The sequence below is a fragment of the Leptinotarsa decemlineata genome, unplaced genomic scaffold (assembly GCF_025532065.1).
Source record: "Leptinotarsa decemlineata unplaced genomic scaffold, Ldec_3_MD MMD2_tig00026369_RagTag_RagTag, whole genome shotgun sequence".
Classification (NCBI taxonomy): domain Eukaryota; kingdom Metazoa; phylum Arthropoda; class Insecta; order Coleoptera; family Chrysomelidae; genus Leptinotarsa; species Leptinotarsa decemlineata.
Genome location: NW_027412709.1, coordinates 53,455 through 76,512, shown reverse-complemented (window position 1 = coordinate 76,512; position 23,058 = coordinate 53,455). Strand labels below are relative to the sequence as shown.

At 34.3% G+C, this 23,058-nt stretch overlaps 1 long non-coding RNA gene across 1 annotated transcript; it reads right to left on the bottom strand.

The window, feature by feature from the left end:
* Positions 1-6,556: 6,556 nt before the first annotated feature.
* LOC141486729 (uncharacterized) lies at positions 6,557-9,210 on the bottom strand. Its single transcript, XR_012468011.1, has 2 exons — positions 8,223-9,210; positions 6,557-8,127 (listed from the first exon to the last, which is right to left on the bottom strand). It is a non-coding gene; the product is annotated as an uncharacterized lncRNA (long non-coding RNA).
* Positions 9,211-23,058: the final 13,848 nt, after the last annotated feature.

Here is a 23,058-nt window from a genome sequence, read left to right as displayed (position 1 = left end):
CCTCCATCTCATCCATCGAATTGGACAAAACCAGAATATCGTCAGCAACAGTCACAGTGCCTGAAGTGTTCCGAAGCTATAATATTCAATAATATGGGTATTAGTAGAAATATTGGTAGTACCTGTGCTGCTGTTCCAGCTCCACTGCAACGTTGTTTGCGTTGTGATATATACTCAATGAATTATTGGAATCATGTATGCACCACATGTAGAAGTACTTGGGATTTATGTGAGAAGGTTAATCAACTCTACCTCAATAGGAGAATCAATTTCTTTCAATGTTGGTGTCTGACACATGAACAACAAATATTGAGGAGGAGAATCAAAGAACGTTCCACATCAACAGACACTTTTGATTTTTATTACCGTCATTGCCCTCTGTTATTAATGAATATATCATTTTGAATCTGTTTGTATTATTTTCTCAAATTTTAAAAATTCATGCAACAAAGTGTTCCTCTTGAATGACAAAGATCATCACATGCGTGTTTAGCGAAAAAGCGCATGTGTTAGTTGATGAAAGAGCGCATGCGCTAGTTTACTTTCTTCTATAAAAGGCACATCATCATCTTTTCCTTATCATGCAAAAAACACGATATTCAATATTCTCAGCATCCATCCGATCTTGCAGCAAGACATTTAGCCGACAAAGAACTTGAATACAGCGCTTGGGATAGGGTTAAATCGAAGGACGCGAGTATTGGGAAAGAACAGCTGCATAACATTACATTAGTAAAAGGAAACAAACGAAGAAAAATACAAATATAAAAGCTGCATTTGGTGCTGGGATAGTCCATGAAGTGCGAAATGTGCCACAATAAAACCATGGAGGCTGTAGCATTGGGCAAACGCGGAAGTGGAATATACCTCAAACCGTACCGTGAAGGTTAAGGACTATATTTAAAACCATACAAAGCCGCAAACAAAACGAAAAACTAATTGAACCCCCACCTCAGAGGCTTCTTACTGATCTCGATCTCAGTTATTATGCACAAAAAATGGAAATTCCACATTTTCGTGGTGTTTTTATGCGTGATGGAATAAGTAGACCAGGAATACATTGGGTGGCATATAAAAAATGCTGGAAAGAAGTCGCATATTTCGATAGTTTTGGAGATCTACCCCCACCATTAGAATTGACTCGATTCTTTCGAAAATGTTCGAATGTAAAAATCAAATATAACTATGATCGTCAACAGAAATTTAATACATTTCTCTGTGGTCACTTGTGCTCACAGTTTCTATCTGAATAATTTTCCAAATAAAAATGGATACAACACCAAAACTGGATCGGGAGGCTATCAAGGGAATGTAGTTTTCACTTGATATGGTTTCACCTTGAAAAAAATGGATGAAGTGATGCTTGCAAATATGCCCAAGGAAGTGATATTTGCATATGAGATTACATATGTTTGGGAAAAGTTACCCAAACATCTACAAGATGACATCGATATAATGAAACATAGATATTGTTATGAACACCACCCCGATGAAAATTTAGATTCAGATGTTAATGATGGTCCTATACCTCGAAAATCTATGTGTTGTATTTGTAATATAGAGGATGTGAATATCGGTATCAATAAAAATGATACTTATTACAATACACCTTCCAAAAAGTGTAAATTGTCTCAAATGTGCTGTTGCTGTGCACAACAATGAATTGAAATGTGTTTCAAAATATTCATCAGTCATGTCACGAAAGTTCGAGCTACAAGCTGTCGAGACAAGTGTCTTGAGTGCGGATTTTTTTCCACCAATTGAATTGGATAGGAACAGCCGTTATGGATTAGGACTTTTGGGATTCTATGGATGCAATGCAATCAATAATATAACTAAAGCTAATGATTCAGTGAGTTTCAGAATCAGTAATGACAACTCATCGATACTCCAAAAGTTCACAATTGAAATTCCATGTGGTGCTTACGAAATTGAAGAGATCAATGCCGTCATACAGAAACATATCATGTTCAGATTGTTTCATGATGAAAAACCAATTGATATCGTTGCAGATGATATTTTCTATCTACACGCCAATAATAATACATTCAAATGTGAAATGCGATCCAAATATAAAATTGATCTGACACATCCAAATTCTATAGCAGAAATGATGGGGTTCGCTCATGACATATTTCCGCTAAATCAGATACATGAATCCTCATTACCAATAAACATTACAACTGTGAGACATCCGCTTCGATTCATATATAAATGGTGAAAAATCCCACATTCTTTTCTCATTCGATATTGATGTCGAACCTGGATACAATCTTACTAAAGAACCACACAGTATATATGCCTGTCAGTCCAGAAGGTCGTCAATTGATTCACAACATTACAGTGCGTATTTTGGATGAAAAAAATAACCTTATCAATTTTGGAAGTGAAGAAGAGATTTTCATTTTTTTATCGACCTTTTTTTAGGTAATTGTTACCTTCCACAATCTGAAAAAATATAAAAATTATAATGGAGAACTTTATACAAGTGTATGGAGAACTTTATACAAGTGTATGAAGTTCTCCATTATAATTTTTATATTTTTTCAGATTGTGGAAGGTAACAATTACCCAAAAAAAGGTCGATAAAAAACTGATTTTTTCCTCCACAAGAAATGACTTTCGTTGAAGATATTCATTATTTTGGAATTGAAGAAAATCGAATAACTATTGTTATGGGTTTCATTTACAATAGACAAAATCGTGAATTCCACTAGTTCGGACTTCCATTGTCTATTATATAAAATGATTTGAAATCCCTGAAACAAGTAAAAAAGAATAATTAAAAAAGAATAGTTGAAAATAACAATTATATTAAGCAACAATAAACCTGAAATGAAATGATAGTAAAATAACCTACAAGTAAAAATATAATAATTGAATAAATAAAAATTAAAGGAATGCAAGAAGAAAATAATAAAATAAAAAATAAAAAAGTGTAGAGATTCCAAGTCACGTTAGTTCACGACGTTTCGATTGTTGGTATCTACAATCGTCTTCGGGTGATGACTGTCATCACCCGAAGACGATTGTAGGTTTGTAGGTTTGTAGGTTTATTGTTGCTTAATATAATTGTTATTTTCAACTATTCTTTTTTAATTATTCTTTTTTACTTGTTTCAGGGATTTCAAATCATTTTACATAATAGACAATGGAAGTCCGAACTAGTGAAATTCATCACGGAACATTGTCAATCACCTTCAAACAAAAGACAAAATCGTATTGAACAATCCCAAACCAAAACGAGCTGCACTATCAAAAAGAAAAGTGTGCATAAAAAGAAAAGTGTGCATAAAAAGAAGCTCATTCCACAAGTGTATGCTAAACAGTTAGCACATAACGCTCTGTCTGTGAGTGATCTTGAATTTTTGAAATCGATTGGATTGAAAGTGAGAAAATAACTGGTGCTCGAAACAAACAGTGAAAAGTTGAATACATTCGATGAACCAGTGCTCGATTATTCTCTCATAAGTTTACATGAGCACACATATAAGCACTACGGATCACCGCTATTCAGGAATTCGGATGAAATTGGAATTACAATCAATAATCAAGATGTTATACTAGATATTGCCGAGAGCTTCATTTACATAGACGGTAAATTCACCCCCAAAGATGTAGCGGAAACATGCTATCTCTCGAATAATGCAATTGCATTTCTCTTTGATGAAATTCGTTACGAAATGGGTGGTGAACAAGTGGCTGTTGTTAGAAAACCTGGGATAACATCTACAATGAAAACCATGATATCATTTGGACAATCACATGCTAACACATTATTGACACCTGGCTGGGGACTTTCACAATTGAAACAAGATATCTTGGATACAAACAGTCATGTTTTAGTGGGAAACTACCACTGAAATATTTGATGGGTTTTGCTGAAGATTACAACAAAAGTATCTTGAATGCCAAACAGGAATTGATTTTGATTATCGCTCGATCATTCAAAAACTCATATATAGGTGAGGTTGATGCTGATTTGAAAATAAATAAAATCGAATGGAAAATAAAACATATTGTACCAGATGATAAACACAATCTCAAACTTTTGAGTAGAATGAACAAAAGCGGTTTGAATGCCAAAATCAAGATGGCTTATCGTATGTAGGACCTCTATGAACTACCATCATTACGTGGGACTTCTTCAGACATATGGGCCATCAAAACAACTAACGCTCTGGAAACTCCTCGTTTTGTCATCATCGCATTCCAAAGTACTACCACATCTGAAGATAGAGCACAGGATATTACAAAATTCACAACTGCTGATATCAAAAGTATTCGAGTATACTTGAATATTCTGAAGTTTATCCATATGAGCGTTGGAATTTGAATTTCGATAAAAAACTTGATGCTCCTGCTTATTATGCTTTCGAGAGTTTCCAGCGAAGTTATTATAATAGAGATATGAGTGAACCTCTGATCGACATTGGGCAATTTAAAGAGAATCCACTATTCGTCATCGATTGTTCCCATCAACCGAATGCAACAAAATCATCAACTATTGATATAAAGATTGAGTTTGAGACGAGAAAGACCAAGTTTCTAGACAACACTAAAATATACGCATTAATTTTGCATGATACAGTTTTAACATACAATGCATTGGATGATTCAGTTCACAGCAGATATTGACACTCTTTAAATTATTGATACTATTTCATCTTTCCACCCTTTCATGTACTGTTTTATGATTTTTTTTCATTTATAACTGACTTATATCATGTATTGTAATTTTTTCCAATTCATATATATATATATATATATATATATATATATATATATCACAAATGCTGAACTTCTAAAACAACTCTTAAACGCCATAAAGAAGGAAAGCAACGACATCAAGAAAGAATTGAAAGAAGAAATCAAATTTGAGAACACCAAATTGATAGGAAAAATAGAAGCTTGTTTTTCTAGCATCAAACGACTAGATAACAAATATACACAACTTGAATCAAGGTGTATAAATATTGATAGAAAGGCACGAAAAAATAATATAATAATATTTGGTCTGACTATTTCAGAAGGAACTGAATTAACAACAACAGTTCTGGAAAAAATCAAAGAATTGATCGGTATCGAGATCGCATTGAATGAAATCAATAATTTATATCCGATTAAGGCAGGAAATAGGAGTGCCATTAAAGTTGAATTTATTTCTTACCTGAAAAAAACCACAATACTTAAAAACTGTTATAAACTAAAGGGCACAAACATACAATTCGTACAGGACCTGTGCTACGAGGATAGACAAGAAAACAAAATCCTTAGAAAACATCAGAACAGTGCCAGATCAAAGGGCTACTTAGCCAAAATACGCGGCCGTACTCTGGTTGTTAACAACGAAGTCTACTCGGTTGATCAATTGAAACAAATTGAAATACAAGAAGACACAAATGAAACTGACCCAATAACCTATGTCCCCAAGAAACCAAATCAGCGAGTGTACCATCAACTCCCACGACAAGCCAAACCTTCTTTGAAGATAGTCTTCGTCTCTTTACATTGCAGACACCAAAGTCGCATAGTGAAAATAGCCAACAGAAAGAAATACTTGTCCAATTTGACCGAAATGGAGAAAATGCGGAGAAAACTACTTTAAACAACACAGAAAGGAATCAAACCGCTCTAAACGAATTGGACAAGCTACTGGGACTTGAAAGAAATTCAGAAAAGGTACAACACACAGAGGAACAAAAATTTGTAAATTCTGTGGCCAGGACTAAACCCGAAGAAAAGAAGACGGACGATAAAAAGAAAAAGGAAAGATTACCCTCCACTTCAATTCATAACACCCGCATTATCACACGTCAACAAACCAGCAAGTAATTCTATATGAAAACATACAAATCGTCTCTATATATGTAAATTGTAAATATGTGAGTATATTGATTTATACATATGTATGTACTCGTGAATATCAATACTATTATTAGCTATTACTTTATATAGTGTAATTTATGAATAATAATACTCAAAAATGAATCAGTATCTCCGAGACTTTCAAGTTGAAACGATAGAAACTCAAATTATTGAGAATATTTCACAACTCAGGAAACTGACAAATACGAACTTAGACATTAAAATACTACACACTAATATAAGAAGCGTAAATAAAAACTTAGATCAAATAAAAATTTTGCTTGAGGAATCTAAACATATCTTCGACGTGGTGGTTTTGTCTGAGACTTGGCAAGTTAGAGATCCAGATCTATACAACATCAATGGATATAATCTCATTTACAATGGCGGTACTATAAATCAAAATGACGGAGTAATGATCTTTATAAAAAACTATATATCTTATACCTATGACATATTACAACTCAAAAATGGAATCAAATTATACAAACTGAAATCAAACTTTACAATAAAAATATATCATTAACATCTATTTACAGACCACCATCTACGTCTACAAATGCTTTTATTGAAAGTCTATCAGAATACCTGGAACATTGTGAAGAAAGGAATATAAGTACACATATTCTTTTAGGAGACATAAATATCAACATAATGGAAAACGATGACATCACAAATAGTTATTTAGATGTCCTAAATACTCAGGGATTTATATCCTACATCAACAGAATAACTAGATTCACCTCTGGCACTTGTATTGATCACTGCTTCGTGAAAAATACTTCAAATAGTTTACTCAAATTCAATCCATTCATCCTTGAAACTGATATTACAGACCACTATTCGATCATATTACAAATTATCACACCTGAAACAAAAAGTGAACCACCTCAATATCCAAAATTTCAAAAATTCATAGACAATCAAAAACTAAAACATAACATAGCTGGTGAGAACTGGTTAGAAGTCTACTCAACAGATGATATTGAAGCTGCTACTGAAATATTAATTGAAAAAGTGAACAAAATCGTGGAACTGAGTACAAGTACTGTGAAAATCAGACGACGAGATACCAAAAGGAACCCATGGGTTACTGATGGTATACTTAAGTCGATACATAAAAAAACCGAATTGTATAAAACAATGAAGGCGAATCCAACTGCAGTGAATCAAACAAAATACAATCAATATAAAAATAAACTTCAAAAAGTAATGGATGAATCTAAAATTAACTATTATAAAATAAAAATTGATGATAATAAAAGAGATTCCTCAAAGTTGTGGAAAACAATAAATGAAATTACTAACAAAAGAAATAATAAAGAAGAAATAAGAGAAATCTGTTTAGAAGATGGTGAAAAAATTAATGATTCCCAACAAATCGCCAATGAATTCGTCGGATATTTCACGAAAGTTGGTCAAAACCTAGCAAATGACATTCTTAAAAGGCCAAATTACAGAAAAAACTATCTGAAAAATAGAAAAATTAAATCCTTTTTCCTAGAAGAAACCAATGAATTAGAAATCGAGCGAACTATACAGAACCTAAAAAATAAAAAATGTCCCGGAATCGACAATCTCCGAGCAGAAACTATCAAATTAATAGCTAAAGAACTTGCAAAACCATTAACTTACCTGATAAACTGGTCTTTCAGTAGTGGAATATGTCCAAACCCCTTCAAAATTGCTATTATAACACCAATATTTAAATCTGGAAATAGAACCAAACTGGAGAACTACCGTCCAATATCTGTTATTACAAATTTCGCGAAAATTTATGAGTCTATCCTGAAATCGCGAATCAGCGCATACTTAAATAAAAATAATATTTTATCTAAAAATCAGTACGGTTTTCAACAGGGCAAATCAACTGTAGACGCCATATCATTTCTCACAAACCACATTAGTAAATACGTAGATGAAAATGTACCATCCCTATGTATATTCGTAGATTTGAAAAAAGCTTTTGACACTGTCAGTCACAATCAACTGCTAGAAGTACTGGACAGCATCGGATTCAGAGGTCTACCGTACTCACTATTGTGCAGTTATCTGAATCAAAGAAAACAATGTGTAAAAATTAAAGACGTCAAGAGTGACCTACACACTGTTGAGTACGGCGTACCTCAGGGAACCGTTTTGGGTCCGCTACTTTTTAACATCTACCTGAACGATATGTTCTCACTGAATGTGGAAGGTGATATAATCAGCTTTGCTGACGACACTGCAATCATTTTTCAATCGGAATCCTGGAATTCTCTGAAACAAAAAGCAGAAAAAAATTTCAAAATAATAATTAAATGGTTCGAAAGTAAATTATTGAGTATAAATATATCCAAAACATTTTACATTACCTTCACTTCGTATGCCAAGAATCTACCAGATTTCAAATCACTTTCAATAAAATACGATGACGTAGAACTTTCCGTTTCATCAGTGGATAAATTGAAATACCTTGGTATATATATTGACGCACATCTAAAATGGGATGCACATATTGATTACTTAGTCAAAAAACTACGATTTGTTGCATATAGATTAAAATACGTGAGACCATACCTACAAACAGCCCAGATGCGAATGCTATACTATGCATTGTTCGAAACCCACCTTACATACGGAATAATTGCTTGGGGAGCAGCAAACACAACTTTTCTGAAACACCTAGAACAAACACAAAAATCAGTATTGAAAATTATCCACCTCAAAAAAAGAACTTACCCGACCGACTCATTATATAAAGAAACATCAATTCTAGACATAAGACAACTCTACTTTCTCAAAACTATAATAAGACAACATAATAATAGACATGAATTAAGGATAATAGAACACCAATATGAAACTCGACAAAAAAATAATTCATATGTCCCGAATTCAAGGAAAAACATCCTTCAAAGGTCTTACTCATACCTAGCTCCTCGGTTATATAATCTCGTCCCACATCATATAAAAAATATCAGGAGTGATAATTCATTTAAGAACAAACTCAAAACCTGGGTCTTAGGCTTGCCAAGGCTTCAGATACACCAACACGTTGATATGAAAAATGTTTACTATCATAGTGACATGCATAGAAACTGATTCACATATTCATACAAGAAGATTGATGATATAATTAAAATAATATGTCTGATATAATTTTAAAACGTCTTACCTTTTATTTATTTACTCATACCACTTTATATTTTAAATTGTATTCATTAGTATTCAAATTTCTGCAGACCCCACGCACAGGTATATCCTTCTGTGGGAATTCTATATTTATTTGGAAATTGACTCGTACAATTTGTATCATTGAACAATGTATTTTTGCCAATAAATATTATTATTATTATTATTATTATATATATATATATATATATATATATATATATATATATATATATATATATATATATATCATATTTATTGTTTTGTAATTATTTTCTATTGTATATAATGGGATTTGAATAAATGAAACATGAAAATGATACAAAGTTTTTCATTTGACATTATTTATGATTTACAGGAACATACAGACTATCTAAAATAACTTCTTCCTCATAGTCATCATTTTCGCGACCATCTTCAATTTCCTCTCGATTTTCATTATTCAATTCAAAGTGATGAATAATCCATTCTGGCAAGTATGGTTGGAGGCTATACAGGAATCTTCTCAGGTTCAGTTCAATCATAACCTCACAAAGTTGCCACAGTTCCAATTCATTATCCAAAATTTTGTTACAAATTCCTGCACCACTTCGATAGTTCTCAGCATCACGAAGACATAATTCAATTTGTTTTTCATCATAGCATACACTCATATCATGAACGCTTGCATGTTCGGCTCCATAACCCAACACCTTCAATTCAGACGACAAATGTTGAACTGATGAATTAAGATCTACAACATCGATCCAATCTTGACTTGCATACTGCATCCACATCTTTGAATGGTGGAACTGAAATCGAATAAAAAACAATAAGCAACCTCCAACTTGTTTCTATGATATAATACTCACATTCCCATTTTACTTGTAGTCACAAAGTGAGTGTATTCAACTAAGTTAGTAATGTTTATATTTCCATATAATTATCATCTAATATATGAATATTATTAAAACAAAAAAAAAATTCACTATAATTACTATTATTATTCAATCATATTGAATTTGACTAGAGTTCACGTTTCCATATCAGCAAAACTTTGTGGGCTATGACCCAAAGAAATTCACTATGAATAATCACAATTATTATTCAATCATATTGAATTTGACTAGAGATCGCGTTTTCATGCCAGTAAAACTTTGTGGGCTCTTTCCTGGATACGTCATCGTATATTTACCACCCGATGAGTTGATACAAGTTATATCGTCATCACTGAATTGCAACGAAATACGTTTTGGTAGCCATGTTTTAAAAAATTTATAATTGCTGACATGTTCCAAAGTTGATAAAATTGATTTACCAAATCGTGTAGAATAAATTGACATATTTTTAATTATGTACACTTCATCAATTGGCAATGATGATAAGGCCTTTTGCTCTAGTATTTCAACCTCCTGTACTATCAAATTATTAATTTTATTCAAGTCTACTTCTGAAACGGACATGATGAAAATATGTATGGAAATATAAACAATTTCCAACAGATAAATACACTCACCGTCTTCCTTCTATTACGAACTGAATAACATTCTACCAATTGCTAACTGCTGCAGATATATTCGTCTACTGATTTCATAGTGTGCCAAGCATTTCTTCTATATTAAACAGTGCGAGTCATCTCCACCATGAAACCGTAAAAGGTTCACATTGCTAGTTGCTACCCACTGGAGATGCTTGACGTTAGGCAGACAGTCCTCGGCCGCCTGCGTATCACCACCGATAGCGATGCTAGAGCGATGCGTTACGTCACAGCCTTCATCGCATCGAGAGAGGTGAGGGCAGACCGATGAATACGCATTACTCAGTCACACGTCGTGGAGTGAACATCTTGCTCTCTTACCGTTGAATGGTTGCTGCTGTGACGTACACCACTACTAACTTGGTGGGCTCATACCGATGGAACATTCATTACTTGAAGGATCTTCGGAGTATGCAGACGTATGTTTGTACATAGACAAGCACATGATGAAACCCTGTATCGTGCATTCAAACACACAAAAATCAAATGTAATAACGTCACTATGTCACACACACACATACACACACACAAAATCTCATAAGATGAAAAAATATTCTGAACGATCCATGCATCAGACACTTCAAGGTCACATCGCCTTGATGTTACTAAGCAACAACAAAAAAAGCAATTAATTCATCATAGTGGGGGGGGGGAGGCCCAGAACCGGCTGTAATCTGCTACTTAATACCAAATAGCTTAGTAATAAAAAATGAGTGGTACGACATGACGATCACGAAATTCACGAGTTCAAATCCCAGCGCAATTTTTTCTTTTTGTTGTTAGTAACAAAATATTGTCATTCGCAAAAGTACCAAAATTGGGTATTTGGACTATTATGAGGTTTTGTTTGTCAAAACAAAGAAATTCTTTGTACTAGTGAAAGAAATAAATGTTTCCACATAAGTAGCTCATTTTCAACTTGAAAAAGAAAAGAGAATAAGTTTCATTTTCAGGACATCCTTCCATTTCCGAAAACTAGTAAACTATTCTAGTTCTTCTGAGTTTTTGAAAAAGATAAAGATACTCTTTATAAGCGAAAAATCAAGCGCACCAGAAATTTTCCTAGCAGTTTTGGTTTAATACAATTCAGCAACAATCAATAGATCAATTGCTGACCAGAATTTCGGTATGCCAACTGAATGATTGGAGGAATATTAATTAACTAGCGAACCACCCCCGCTCCGTACGGGTGCAATGCTAATACTAAATATAAATCACCCCCCGGAAATTTAAGGCAGGGAGAAACGGTGATGAAAAGTTAATTTTGTTTTATGGGAGCACCTTTTGGCCCCGTGGCTGTCACCCCAGTTGGAATATTAACAAATCCTTTCTCATTGCACAATAATAATAATGATTTATTATTTACCATAACATAAAATTTTCTTCACGAGATCACATAACGAGGTAAATAAATGGATTATGATGCTAGGTCCTTAAACCAATTTTTCCATACAAACCACAACAAAATACAATAAACATCCAAGCTATAGTTATAATAATAATAATAGTTTTATTGTCCAACAGTTACCCATTTACAGGACAATATAAAATTTTATTCACAATATTGTAACAATAAACGAGAAATAAAATGAACAAAAAAGAAAAACTAATTCTAATTACCTACTTCAAGTACATGTTAGCAGTTCTAATAATGTTATGAAGGTTAGTGAAGAATAAATCACCATGGGCACAAATGCTATTGAAATTTGTGCACATAACATATATTGGGGAATTGAGCATAATGTTAGTTCTTGCTCTGAGAGGTCTAAAAATGTTTTGATATCGTGAAGCTGGCCGTGGTACGCTGAACCTTTTTGTTAAATATGTCTACCAAATGTTAATTCATGATCAAATATTACCCCTAGTTAATTGAGGAATATTCTAAAAAACAGAAACATGTTTCATTGCTGTTCAAACAAATGTTTTTTGGTATTTTTCAAAGGTATGAATTGATGAAGAAAACTCGGGGACATACAGTTAATTGTCGTCAAGAGATATCTGGTGGGTAAATGACCTTTTATAAATTCCCTTATTGTGTGCAGGAATATAGATCATATTTTTTCCGAAGATTGACATATGCACGTATGTACTGTCCTACACATAACTTTCCTATGGAAATTTTTTTCTCTCCTTCCAATGTGATACATCTTTCGAAAACAACAATTTTGGACATTTTGGATTCCACGTATATCACTACAATCTATACATGAACCATACAAAACATTTTTTTCACTTCCAAACTTAAATACAATCTCTGCTGATATACCAACTTCAACGACGCGTAGGCCTTTCGAAGTTTTTCCGTAACATGTGCTTTTGAACATAATTTAGTATCTATGAGTCAACCTAAACTTTTGCAGCTGTCACTGAAAGTCAGCATATCAGCCCCTAAGATTATCTGCATTTCATTAGAAGCTTTTTGTTTCTGAGTATTGTTACCAAATAATACTGCAGAATATTTATTACAATAGACTGAAGATGATCATTAGATACCATTGAATTTTCTATTAGTTTCTCTCATATTTCCCAATTTAAATGCACATTAAATCTGCGTGTTATCAGCAAACATGTGGTAATTGCAATATGTCAAATGATTATGAAAATTGGAGGTATACAAAGTATACAATAGTGGTCCCAATACGCTACCTTGTGAAACCCCTTGGTGAAACACTGCTATTTGATATTTCATTTTTTATTTCAACACACAGTCCGGTTTGATGAATACGATTTGAGAAAAGAACATGCAGAATTACTCAAACCAATAAAATGTGAAATTGCAGTTAATATTTAATGATTCGACGTGTCAGATACCCTAGAATAGTCAATCGATACCAAACCATCTCATTTTTATCCATGGCATACAAAATATCATCTGCTATATTTGCTAAAGCTGTGGAACAGTGGGACTGATTTACTTGAATCTACCTATAGAAGTAATCATGGAATTACTAGGATGTTGTGTACGAAACTGTTATTTCCAACTGAAGGACGAATTCTTTACACAAGATGAGGGACTGCCAATGGGATCGCCACTTTCACCAGTCATAGCCAACATATATATGGAGTGATTTGAAACTCTGGCCATTGAAGAAGCCCACAAGAAACCTCGAGTCTGGTTGAGATATTTTGACGACACCTTCATAATATGGAACCATGGGAATACTGAACTAGATGCCTTCCTGAAACACATCAACAGCGTGAGACCTTCCATCAATTTCACAATGGAGAAGGAAATCCACAACGAATTGCCATTCTTAGACGTTTTGGTGAAGAGGACCGACACGAAGTGGGAGACATCTGTATACCAAAAACCCACTCATACGGGACAGTATCTCAACCACCATCAATCGACTAAAAGAGGAATCATCAAGACTCTATTAGACCGTGCTTTTGGGCTTTGTTATACGGAGGAAAGTCTCGAGAAGGAACTAGACATCATCAAAAATGATCTTCAACGGAATGGCTACTCCAAAGCGATGGTAGAAAAGACTTTGGCTACACTACAACAGGAGCCTCGCAAAGAAGAGAAGCCGTCACAACCAGTGCTTGCACTTCCCTACATCAGAGGATTATCGGAGAGGGGAGGGGCGAGGGGAAACCAGCAAATCAGAAATAGCAGACCATGTTTGGACCCATCAACACAACATCGAGTGGTCCCAAGCTGAGATCTTGCACAGAGAGGAACATTGGTTCAGGAGAAAATTCAAGGAAGCCGCATACATGTTGTCCAACAACGTATTCAGCCAAGCCAGCGTAGACATACGCAACATATGGAAACCCATCATCAAGCGAAAAATGGCTAACTCTTGCCAAAACGGTCATCTGCCACGGAACCAGTGAAGCGAAAAATGGAAAGCGGGGATAAGTGAAAGTACTCGAACGACCTATAAATAGTCATCTCTCGGAGGAATCAGTCCAGTTCACTATTATTTCATTCCAGGTTTATTTTGACACGTATAGTCAGTGGGCATACTTGAAGACTGGCTATAAATCAAATCATCTAAAAGAACAATTCGTTCAGGCCAGTCTCAACACCCTACACAGTAGGTTAATGGACTGACACCTATCAGAAAACAACTACTCCCCTGGCTAATACCACGAAGGGCGTTGGATTATATCCGACAGGTGTCAGTGCAGGATTCTTCACTGAAGTTATTCCTGCATATGCTGTTGGCGATACAACTGCCGCAATAGATTTTCAATTATTGGAACACACTTGCAGACCGGTTTCGGGCTGTTTGGCCACTCGTCAGTGCAAGGTAGTGTATATCGTCAACATAAAGTCGATGATTTCCGATAATTGAAAATCGAATTCCGCCAGATACCAGTACGAAAAGTAATAGTACTCGGCAAATTTGTCGCTTTGGGTAATTCGAAAATGCAATAAATTATGAAATGTCTCACCAAATTAGTGTCTAAAACGCCGGAATCCTGAACCTCAAAATTGGTGTGAAGATGGTCAATTGATGTCATTGAATTACTTGTAATATGTATGAGTTCTGAAATTAACTGCTACAAACAGAAAGAATCATTAATTGATATCAAATCATTTCTCAACGTTGAGTTAATATATAATCTCTATCAAAATCTTCCGTCAATATTATTTCATTAAAGTTTGTGGATTGTACTATCAGTATTGGGAGGTCTGTATATCCTACCTAGAACATACCTTTCTTTGCTGATTTTGAGTTCTAACCAAATATACTTTATGTATCCCAAATTTTTTGCTGTCAAAAAATTAAAATCTATGTTGTTTTTGATACAATACAACAATGACAATGAAAATCGAGGGCCGAGGCTGTTTTTACCTGCGTACCTCGGTGAAATTTGCCGAAATTTTGAAAAAGTCCTTTTCTGTAAATCAGAATATTTTCACTGTCTTATATTTCAGTTTTCTCGCTGTTTTTAAATGAAAGTCAATCTTAAGTAACAATAGTGTGTTTTAAAAAATATTGGTGATGATAGGTGGAATATATTGTGATATAAAAATATTGTGGCGTGAATGGAAAATGTAATTACACATTTGCATAAGAAAGGGAACACTTTTTTATTCACATAATAAAAAACTCACCCGGTATATGAACGGGGCGTTGGTCCACCCAGCACTTCCCGAATATATTTAGGTATATACTTTTCGGAATACTCTTCAGTGGTATGATTTTATTAATAGGCCCATCAGAGGGGTAGATTTTTTCTGAAAATAAAAATTTTACATATCCTTTAAACCTTTGTCAGCCCCATGCTGTTGGTCAGCCCATAGTTATACAAATCGCTCTATGAAGAGCATCTTGGTCAGCCCGACAATGCTGCCACATCGAAGGGCTGACCAGGAACGCGATCCATTTCAGTGTATCATTGGATTTCATCGTGAGGGTATCAAGTGTTTTTGAAATCCTGGCAAATCCAGTTTTTCAGAGGTAAACTATGTGTTAGTTTACCGGAAAAAATATATTAGGAAAAGAAAAAGATGCTGTTACTATTGACTATTTATGTTTCATATAGTTTCTGTATTATGTATGATTGATTACTTGTTTATTTTGTGGTAATTCATGATCACTTTAATGAAATGAATAAAAACACTTTTGTCTAAGTACCACTAGTTGATTTTATGTATACGACCAGTTTCGGGTTTGACCCCGCATTATTAAGTAATTTTTCAATACTTCAAATCAAATCAAAAATCTTTATTTCCGTAGACCTAGGGACGGCATGGAAAAAGTCACATAACTCAGTACAATTACAATGAGGTCACAATCATAAAACAACATAATTATATGATATATTACATAAAATTCAGACCATGAAAGGGGTACAAAAATTAAAATTTAAAATTCCAAATCAGACTGAAAAAATTCATCAAGCGAATAAAATACCTTTTCACATAATACTTTCCGAACTTTTTGTTTAGAGAGCTTTACACTAATTATTTTTTAATGGATATTGGGAGCTTGTTGTACAGTTTTTTTTGACATGATATGAGGTCCATTAGTCACCTTGGCTAACTTATGACTAGGAATTAAAATGTTATAGTTTTTTCTCAGGGTGAAGCCCGAAAGAAGACATGTATCATCTCTGTTCTAAAACTTGGAGCAATTTGATTTAACGTAGATTACGCAATTAAAAATATACATGCAAGTAACAGTTAATATATTCAACTTTGCAAATAGTGGTTTACAGGAATCGAGTTTTTTTTTTAAAACAAATTGTTCTAATATTTTTTTCTGGAAAATTAATAAGTCACTGATTCTATTGCAGTTGCCAAAACAAATAATACAGTAATTGAGGGCAGAGTAAATATATGCATAATAGTAACTTTTAAGAATTTCAATAGACACAAAATTACGCAGATTCCATATAACGAAACAATGTGTCGCTAATTTCTTCAGTATGAAATCAACATGATGATTCCAATTGAGTTGGGAATCAATAAAAACTCCTAAAAATTTTTTATAGTTTACCTGTTCAATATTTTTAATCTCAGACCTAACCAATACACTACAATCAGTTTCCTGAATTGTAAAGAAAATGGTGTTGGTTTTAAGATTATTTAGAATCAAGCCATTCTTAGAACAATAATTTTGCATGTTGAATACAGCATCATTTGCTCTTACTGACAATGTTTCACATTCCGAACCACTGACAGAAAAAAATTCCCTATATGCAATCAATTATTTATATTTTGAGCTGTTTTGGAATCATCCGTATCTCTGAGTATAGGTTGGAAATGAGTCAAATCACTTTTCAGTATCGTCCTTCCATTTTTTATTTTTATCATTCATTTTTGGATCCATTTTCAACCCGTTTGATATCTTGATAGAGTTTTTCAACACACTGATCTCATTTCAGATCATCAGACACGCACAGTTTTGAAAACAATAAAACCTTCTCAAAAACAAACTTGGTCTAAGGAGCAAAACGAAATATAGTCAAAAAGTTTTTGTGGAACTGTAGCTATCGACTCATGCCCGAAGTCAGGCAACATGGCATTCCTTTTTTGAAATTGACTTATGTCATATTTTTTATAATTATGTCAATAATCTTTTTCACCGTTGAGTATTGTTGTAAAGTACAATTATAGTTCATGAGTTCAATACGCATTCTTATTCAACAGTTCCAACAGGTTATGGGCCCAGATGCGAACTCATGATTTTTCAGTAATCAAAAATTGAGACATTCAGGCATTTTGCAGTGTTCACTCATCGTCCTGTTGGTTTGGTTAGGTGGTTCCTCGTGTTCAAGTAACACATCGCACCAGTTACCATGGCTATACCGAATTACAGAGTAGAGCCTCTGAACAAAGAAAATTACGACACATGGATTCAACAAGCCCAAGCAGTGCTTATCAAAACGGATGCATGGAAATACGTAAGCGGCGAGGAAGTGTGTCCTGATGAAACTTCTGTAAACGCTGATGCTAGAAAAAATTGGATTAAAAATGATCTTTCAGCCAGATCAGATATTGTTCTAATGATTTCCTCTCCTGAATTACGTTACATTAAAACTGGCTGTCCCACGTCCAAAAATGTTTGGGACAAGTATAAGGAAATTTACGCCTCCCAGGGTCCTGCAAAAAAGGCTTATTTATTGAAGAAACTCATTTTAAAAAAGATGAACGATGGAGAAAATATGAGGGACAATGTGAAAGAATTTTTTGATGTCATAGACAAACTCGCTGAAATGATGATTTGCAGGCTATAATGTTACTTTACAGCCTAAGCCCGTCCTTTGAGAATTTTCGTGTGGCAATAGAATCACGTGATACCTTGCCCACGCCAAATCAAATGGAAATTAAATTATTGGAAGAATATGAAGCTCGGAACAAAAATGATCCAGGTACTTCAAGTCAATCAGAAGAAGCCTTTTATGTTAAAAACAAAGGAAAATTCCGAAATTCTAGAAATTATTCAAAGTTTGGCTCGAACTCAAAATCTCGTTGTGAGAAATGCAACCGAAATAATCATACTACCGAGCAATGTTATGCCAAAACGAAGATCGAAGAATGCACCTTCCTCACAGAAGTGTGTATGTCATCAGGGCAAAACCGACCAGGCAATTCACTCTACTGGTGCCTTGATTCAGGAAGTACATCCCATATTTGCAAAAATGAAGTCACTTTCGAAAACATTTCTGAATTACAAAATGAAGAAAAACTTCAGCTTGCTTCAAATAGCCACAAAGTGTCAATTTCAGGTAGGGGGCGAGTCAAATTGCAAACTAAAGACAAAGTACTGAATTTGTCTGACACTTTATTTGTCCCAGAAGTAACCATGAATTTATTATCGGTCAGCAAAATCACCGATAAGGGATACACAGTAAAATTCGACAAGAATAAAGCAAGTGTACTAAATGAAAAGGAAGAAGTTGTTTTGAAGGCTTCGAAACAAAACGGCCTCTACTGTGTGAACGACACAGAACTTATCCAGATTGAAAGAGCGAATTTAGTGTCCACTTCAAAAATTCATGAGTGGCATGCAAAACTCGGCCACATAAATGAAAACGATTTGAAGCTTGCCCAGCAAAATGAATTGCTGAAAGGGCTTTATTTCAATAAGAATGAAAAACTAGGAGATTGTGAGATTTGCATACAATCAAAAATGATACGAGCTCCGTATTTCAAAATCTATAAGAATGAAGTAGAAAACTTCCAGAACCAGAAAAAAAAGTTTTTTCAAACCGACAACGGAAAGGGGGAGTACATAAATCAAGCATTTGATCAGTTTCCCAAAGATCATGGTATTCTGTGGGCGGAAGCAGTTCACACGGCAAATTATTTACGAAACCGATGCCCATCACGTTCACTAAATCACATCACACCGTACCAAGCATGGACTGATAAGACGCCATCAGCTCAGCATCTTGATGTCTTTGGAAGAAAAGCGTTCATATTGAACAAGAAAGGAGGACAAGGTAAATTTGCTCCTCGAACTATAGAAGGAATCGTTGTCGGTTATTCTGAGATATCTAAGGCTTTTCGCATTTGGATACCTTCTCTTCAAAAAATTGAAGTGAGCCGTGATGTGAAAATTATGAAATATTTTCCTAAAGAAAATCAGGGAAATTCCACCATTGATAATTTTTTTGACGTTGAATGTGGATCTGATATTCCAGTGAGCTCGAACCAGGAAAACCCAAATTTAAATGTTTTCATTGAGATCCCTCACAATTCAAGTTCAAAAATGACATCAACTCCGGCATTTTCATCTGATCACATCAACAATGAACAAGAATCTGCTGAATCGAGTGTTATAGACACTAGCGATTCATCGTTTGAACCATTATCAGAGAATCCAGGGGAGTCTGATATTCGGGAGGTACCAACTCAACTTGATAATGCTCAGCGCCCACGACGCACTATTCAGAAACCAAGATGGTTAGATGTATATGAAGATCCTGATGAAATTTCAAGCATTATTTATGAAAAGTGTTATAGTGCCAACATAAATTCAACGGGCTGGGATGAAGCCATAAAAAATGAAATCATCTCACACTTGAAAAATGACACATGGAAAATAGAACAAAAAACCCAAGGAAAAAATGTCATTGATTGTAAAATAGTTCTCAAAGAAAAATACAAGGCAGATGGAACTTTTGACCGAAAAAAGGCACGTCTTGTAGCAAGAGGCTTCAATCAGCGACCATACATCGATTTTACTTTCACTTATGCCCCAGTTGCCAAACTCAGCTCAGTTCGTTTATTGCTGGCACGAGCTGTTGAAAGTGACATGAAGGTACACCAGCTCGACGTCTCTACCGCCTATTTGAATGGTGATATTGAAGAAAATATTTATATGGAATAACCTCAAGATCTTGAGAAATATTTACAATATATCATCTCAGATGAATCCCTTCCTCGAGACATCATAAAAAAGGCAGAGGAAATGCTTTCAACAATATACAACATACCCAACGGAAACCATGTTTGTCATCTTAATAAGGCAATCTACGGATTGAAACAGGCTGGCAGACAATGGTTCAAAAAATTGGACACAAAGCTCAAGGAAATAGGTTTCACCCCAGCAATTGCAGATCCTTGTATCTACACGTCAAATTCAGGAAACGAACTGATAGCCGTTTATGTTGATGATTTGATATATGCTTCGAAAAGTGAGAAAGCATTTGAAAATGTAAGAAATGAATTAACAAAATCATTTGACATGCACGATCTTGGACCCATCAATTACTGTCTTGGAATACAGTTCAAACAGGAAAATGAAAAACTCACAGCCAATCAAACTAAATACATTGAGGATGTTTTGGCCAAGTTCAAGATGGCAGATTGCAAACCTATTGGAACACCAATGGACCTGAAGGCAAAGAAACTTGAAAAAGTAACAGTGAATGAAGCAGAAAATCTTCCCTACCAAAACCTCATTGGCAGCCTGATGTTTCTAGCAGTAGCAACTAGACCTGACTTAAGTTATGTAGTCAGCTACCTGAGCCAGTTCAATAATAGCTATGGCAAAGAACATTGGGTAGCGGCTAAGAGAGTTCTTCGTTATTTGCAAGGCAAAAAAGACTTTATGCTTGTTTTTTTCCAAAAGTGGCAAACCCTTATTTGGCTTGAGCGACGCTGATTGGGGATCATGTACAGTTGATGGCCGATCTTATTCTGGCTACTGTTTCATTTATGCAAACGCAGCCGTTAGTTGGTGCTCAAAAAAAAACAGAGCACAGTGGCGCTAGCCACCGCTCATTCTGAATGCTATGCCCTTACAGAAGCCACCAAGGAGGCTATTCACTTGAAACGTCTAATTGAAGACATGGGAAAAACTCAGGATAAGGTTGCATTATTCTACGATAATCAAGTAGCTGAAAAAATCGTTACTGATCCAATGGTGAGCTCTAAATCAAAACACTTGGATATTAAACAACATTTTATTCGTGAAGTTGTCGAGAGAGGAGACATTTCCTTGCACTATTTATGTACCGAAAAAATGACTGCTGATGTCTTAACTAAACCACTGGCAAATCCGCGTCATCATCAATTAATTCAACAGATGGGATTAATTCAACAGATCCGAAAAAAATATTCGAGACATTCGTCAGGGGGAGTGTGGAACTGTAGCTGTCGACTCATGCCGAAGTCACGCAACATGGCATTCCTTTTTTGAAATTGACTTATGTCATATTTTTTATGATTATGTCAATAATCTTTTTCACCGTTGAGTATTGTTGTAAAGTACAATTATAGTTCATGAGTTCAATACGCATTCTTATTCAACAATTCCAACAGTTTTTCGCTCCGAAAAAAAAAAAGAAGTGCTAGAATTGAATTGAGTTCTTGTTTGTATCTAAAATATAAGGAAAAGAAATATTCATCATTATTAAAAAATAGAAACTGGGCTGCAATCAAAGAATACGTTTACTGTTGTTATAGAAAGAAGAAATAATATTAATATTTTTCATTTGATATTTTTTTACCCATGTTGTAGTTTCATTTCATTAGAAATTATGTTATTTTTTCATACAACGTGTTTACTAGTTTACCGAACAATTTTTGTCAGAAGTTCTCAAATTGAAGAATTATACTCCATTCAAATAACTGTTTATTCAACCTGATCAAATTTTTTCTGTGCTGAAATATTCCAAGTCTTTTTTATTTTGATTGAAATGTCTGCTGCAGGTTATAATCGATGATGATATGACGTATTCATCGTCATGAACGGTCAACATAATAAAAAAACATTGGTTTAATCTCCACTTCATTATGTTCAACCTGAACAACATCATACCTCCAAAAACTGAAAGGGAGTTTTCGAAAAAACTATTGCTAAGAAAAAGAGAATTGAAACTTATTACTAATATCTGTTTCACAAACTATATCTTACCTTATGCTAGTCACTCAGAATTTCGTTTCGTCATAGAAAAAAAACATACTTAGTGCGATTTTTGAACCAAATTATATATCGGAAATCCGTAGTGCTGCTGCGGATTTTTATATAGAATTTATTGAAATTGTAGACATTCTGGATAGTCACTATTCATTTCCCAATAAATTCATTACCAGATCATTCATCACATTTTAGATTTTTCGTTTGTGAAAAAAATGTCATTTCTCATCTACTCATTTCTACTCAGTCACACTTCGATTATTTTTTGTGCAGTCAGGTTTTCAAATCTACAATTTCAAAGTCAAATCCGAAGTTTCCTGCTTAATGTCTAAAATTGATTTACACAACGCGATTTCTGTTGAGGCGTCCATGCCAAATAATTAGAATTTGAAAATCTACATTTGAAAATACAAACAGGAAACGGTTTGAAATATGTCTGTCGCACCTCTACGAACGACAACCCTCAGAAGTATAAACTTGTACTAGCTATAGATCAACGAGGTCTTACATTTTAACGTGTGATTCCGAACACTTTATTGATATTTTCAACTTATAACATATTCAAATTTTTGTATCTAAGATAGCGCAGAAGTTAAAATTGCTTCGACAAGCTAAATGGAATAACGCACTGTTAGTAATTATATTATTATTATCCTAACTAGAACGGAAACAGTACATTTCCGTACTCGA